We start from the raw sequence: 5,308 nt of genomic DNA, 5'->3' as shown, positions 1-5,308 counted from the left end.
TGTCTTCAATCTCTTGTGCAGTCTTGGGAGACTGGTCTTTGGAGAGTGAAACTCCATGCCTAAAGGGTGTTTGACCCTTCTTGGAGTCTTGCATCGAGAAGCGATCCATCACCTTATCAATATAAGATGCTTGAGAGAGCGACAGGGTCCGGTTTTTCCTATCTCGAAAGATTTGGATCCCCAGAATGTATGCGGCTTCTCCTAGATCCTTCATATCGAATTGCTTTGCCAGCCAGACCTTAACCTCAGATAACTTACCCACGTCATTACCAATGAGTAGTATATCATCGACATATAGTACCAGAAACACAACTTTGCCTTCGTGTATTAACTTGTAAACACAAGGCTCATCTATTGACTGTTCAAAGCCGAAGCTCTTTACAGTTTCATCGAATCTAATATTCCATGACCTAGATGCTTGCTTTAATCCATAAATGGACTTAAGCAACTCACACACCTTGGTCTCTTGACCTTCTTCCACGAAACCGTCTGGTTGAGCCATATAAATGCGCTCGTCAAGATTGCCATTCAGGAATGCTGTCTTGACATCCATTTGCCAGATCTCATAGTTGAGAGCTGCAGCTATGGATAGGAGTATGCGGATGTATTTAAGCATCGCGACTGGCGAGAAGGTTTCTTCATATTTAATCCATTCTTGTTGGGTATAACCCTTCGCCACAAGTCGTGCTTTGAACGTCTCGACGTTCCCATCAGGACCCATTTTCTTCTTGTATATCCACTTACACCCTACGGGTTTAATCCCTTCAGGAAGGTCTACAAGTTTCCAGACTTTGTTGACATACATCGAGTGCATTTCAACTTTCATGGCGTCAAGCCAAAGGTTTGATTCAGAACAAGCCATTGCTTGGCTATAGGAAACAGGGTCATCCATGTCGGAGACGGCTACGAGAGAGTCTCCATAAGACATGTACCTGTCAGGCTTTTGAACAGCCCTCCCACTACGTCGAAGTACTACTTGACGAGATTCTGATGAGTTGGGTTGTGTTTCAGTTGGGGTAAGAACAGTTCTTACAGATGAGGTAGAAGCTTCCTCACCCAACTTTTCTTCAAGCACAATTTTGCTTCTAGGTTTCGCATCCTTCATGAAGTCCTCCTCAAGGAAACGAGCATTCGTGCTAACGAAAGTCTTATCGTCCTCGGGACTATAGAAAATGAAACCTTTGGTTTCCTTTGGATATCCCACAAACAGGCACAATTCTGACCTACTAGCCAACTTGCTAGTCTTTTGCCTTAGCACATGTGCAGGGCAACACCAAATTCGGATGTGGCCCAAACTTACTTTACGGCCAGTCCATCTTTCATAAGGAGTACCAGGAACCGTCTTAGACGGAACTTGGTTCAGAATATAAGCGGTTGTTTCGAGGGCATATCCCCAAAAGGAAGGAGGGAGTGATGATTAACTCATCATTGATCTAACCATCTCCATTAGAGTTCGGTTCCTTCTCTCTGACACTCCATTTTGTTGAGGTGTGCCAGGTGCGGTAAGCTGAGAAGCGATACCTTCTTCTTTAAGAAAGTCATCGAACTCTCCAGACATATACTCACCACCTCGATCAGATCGAAGGGTTTTGATCACTTTGCCAGTTTGCTTTTCCACTAAAGCCCTAAAGACCTTAAATACGTTAAAGGTCTCGGATTTGTGTTTGAGCAAATAGACAAACCCATATCGTGAGTAATCATCGGTGAAGGTAACGAAGTATTCGTATCCTCCACGTGCCTGTTGGCTGAGCGGACCACATACATCAGAATGTACTAGTTCCAGCAACTTAGTGGCTCTTCGACCCTTATCGGAGAAAGGTCGCTTAGTCATTTTTCCTTCTATGCAGGATTCACAAGTAGGCATTGAACCTATTGCAGAGGCTTGGAGTGGACCATCCCTCACAAGTCTCTTAATCCTTTCTAGACTGATATGACCAAGTCTTAAATGCCATAGGTGTGTTGATTTTGTTAGATCGGTGGATTCAGAAAGTTTGATCCTCTTTGGCTCCCTAATTAGATCATTATCTACTTCAGTGTCTAAAAGGGAAGGTTGAGTGGGATAGATGTAAAAAAGAGAATTCTTTATACATGCATCAGTGACAAAAGAATTATCAGGAAACGAAATACAAATTCCATTCTTAATGAACTTTAAACAATAATCTTGCTCAAGAAGATGAGCAACAGATATTAAGTTCTTCCCAAAGTTAGGAACAAAATAAACATTATTCAAGTTTAAAGTGCGGTCTTCAAAAGACAGCGTCACGGATCCCACAGCCTTCGCAGACACCGGGCTCCCATCACCCCATTTGAAACAGAACTCGCCTTCCTCTAAGCTTTTGGTTTTCTTGAAACCATTCAAGGAACAACAAATATGGTTAGTAGCAGCGGAGTCAAGAATCCACGTTGATACATTATCAGCTACTAAGCATGCTTCGGTAACTAGTACAATACTATGTTCCTTTGCTTTGAGATAGGCAGGACAGTTCTTTTTATCGGCCTTGTGAGGTCTCTTCTTAGTTCCAGAGGCGGAGGCTTTGTGCTCAGCAGCATGTGCCTCTCCTTTATTCCTCTTTCTCTTAGTGAGACCTATAGCAGTGTGAAGTTCCATCATAAGCTTGGTAACAGTGTACTCTAGCTTGTTTATGGAGTAGTTCATCTTGAAGGTATCAAGAGATGCGGGGAGAGTTTCTAAGATCATATCTATGACATTCTTCCCATCAATCTCAGATCCTAGGATTTCCATTTTATTTAGATAACTAATGATCAGTATCATAAAGTCTCTAACAGGAGTCCTATCCTTCATTCGACAGTTCATAAACTGTCGGACTGCTTGTAGCCTTGTTTGACGCCTTTGCCCTCCAAACATCTCAAGGAGACTATTGGGCATGTCGGCGGCAGTCTCGAAGTCACGATGTTGTAGTTGCAACACATTGTTCATTGATGCTAAGATACAGCACCTCACAATCTCATCGAAGCAGAGCCAGGCCGCCAAGGCGTCTTTGTCCTCTAGAGTTGAATCATTATTCGTCAGAGGAGGACACGGGGTGGTGAGTACCCATTTGTGCTTGGTAAGGATTATGTCGAGGTTATGTTTCGAATTAACGTAGTTCATGGTTTCGAGTTTGTTCGAGGAAAGGATGAACGAGAGAAGGTTGAGAGACATATTGCTTAATTAAGTTGAAACAAGTTTATGATTAGTCTTTGGTTTAGGATTTAAGTTTTATTAAGACTTTTATAAAATCCAAAGGTGTTATAAACCAAACGATAATTTACTCCCTCAAGAGAAGGCCGCAAAAAATCTCCTTTTATAAGTAAATGACACATCATTAATGCTAAGCCAAGATGTCAATACATCTATTTTGACTAGCCACCTTGTAAATTGGTTTGATCACTCACATCCTTTTGCACGGCCTCGAGGGAGGATTACTAGGGATTGAGCCTAAGTGTGCAACCAACCACTTAGTCCAACAGATCAACTTTGAAAAACAATCCCCCTAGGGGAGGCCTTGCCATCATCGTCTCACTCTCGAACGTAGCTCATTGAGCAATGATCAGAGCAAAGCGCCCTTAAGTACTCTCATTTAAGAGAGGGCCACGAGGGTGACTCTTAGTCCGGCGACACTTGCACTTTTCATTAGTGTTGGGGATCGTGGGTTACAAACAACAACTATAACCCTCCCACTTAGTTTTTGGAGTTGGTTCATCGACTCTTATAAGTTCGGAAACGGATTTCCTAGTTAGAGAGCGATAGAGCGGACAACTAGAAGAGAATCCTAGATCGACATGTTCAGAGTAGTATTAGTGCATAAAGGCACAAGGTACATACTCGATCTTTTCCTATTTTCTATTTCGGGAAAGTGCATGAGGGAAGTGTGAACTTCAACTCATTCGAACACTTGAAAGTTTGAGATTACACATCTTTTTATTTTTCGGCTTGTCTACAAAGAGACCTCCCACTCAAATTTTCAAGAGCATATAGATTTTGAACATATGTGATATAGATATAGTTTTGAAAACATTTTGAAAACTTATTTGATTTGGATGACAAAATATTTTCAAGTTTGAAAGTGAAAACGGTTTTTCAAAATTCAAACTAGTTTTGTAAAAACTCAATTTCAATTAATCTTTCAAAAATCAAAACTTTTTAATCTTACACATCATGTTTATAATCTTATAAAAAACATTTTTGCTCAAGAAAATTTTCTCATTAGAGTTCTATAACTCATGGTAGTGGGGTTTGAAAATCCGGATTTCTAAAAAACTGGAGTTTCAGAACAGCCGCGCACCTCGGAGTAAAATCGCCATATCTGGCGGCTCCAATGTCCTTTTGAGCCGACACCGGTGGTATTGGATAGAGGACAGACAGAGCTTTAATTTTATTTAAGAATCATTAAATTTCGATTTCTGAGCAGAGAGTTATGCCACTTTTAATGCGGGTTTACTCCAGCTCGAAGAAAAAGAAATAATTAAAGCTTGGTCCTTTTTAGGTGCGAAAAAGAATAGAGTGTAACGGAACGTTTTATGAGGGTTGTTAAAGCTTTTATTTGTGTTTTATTAGCAAGGTAATAACAAGGCATAAAAGAAATAACAACATGCATAAAACGATTCAAGTAAATAAAAGAAACTAGCAAGACAATATAACTAGTCACAAAATTATACTCGAAATTTCTCAAACCTTTAAAACACGTTTTTCAATATAAAAAATTAAAAACTTTTAGAACTGATTCTAATGTGTTTTAAAAACATCCCAAAATCATAGAAAAATAACATGGTTTTTAATTTAAAGACATGAGCAATAAATTATAAAAAAATCTAAGATAACAATTCTAACTTGTCACAAAATTAGTAAACTTTCGAAAACGATTTTCAAGCTCATAATTTTAAAAACAGGTACATGCTAATCTTTGACCATAGCTCTGATACCATTTGTTGGAATCGATCTAGGGTTTAGGAAAATAATTAACGCTTCGGTAAGCGGCGGAATTTTAAAAATTTTCTTTTACAAGTAAAACAGTTTTTACTAACCTAGACAAGTGCAAGTACATGTAATTAAAAACTAATTTGAGCTAGAAGTTTACTAACCTTTCTTGAAGCTTGATCTTTGAGAAGCTCTTAGAAAGTTACAACGCTCGTCTCCCCTCGCAGCACATCCCTCTTTCTTTCCTCGGCACCTCGAGCAACCACCACTACTACAAAATTGATTTTCTGATGCGCAAGACTATCAGATGCGACTAGTCGCACCTAAAAGTCGCATCTAAATGACTTTCAGGTGCGACTAGTCGCATCTGATAGTCGTTCAGAAGCCGAA

This window comes from Urtica dioica, chromosome 4, assembly GCF_054948205.1.
Source record: "Urtica dioica subsp. dioica isolate 48M chromosome 4, U.dioica_male_clone48M_v1_H2, whole genome shotgun sequence".
Taxonomy (NCBI): domain Eukaryota; kingdom Viridiplantae; phylum Streptophyta; class Magnoliopsida; order Rosales; family Urticaceae; genus Urtica; species Urtica dioica.
Note: the sequence above shows the minus strand (reverse complement) of the source record.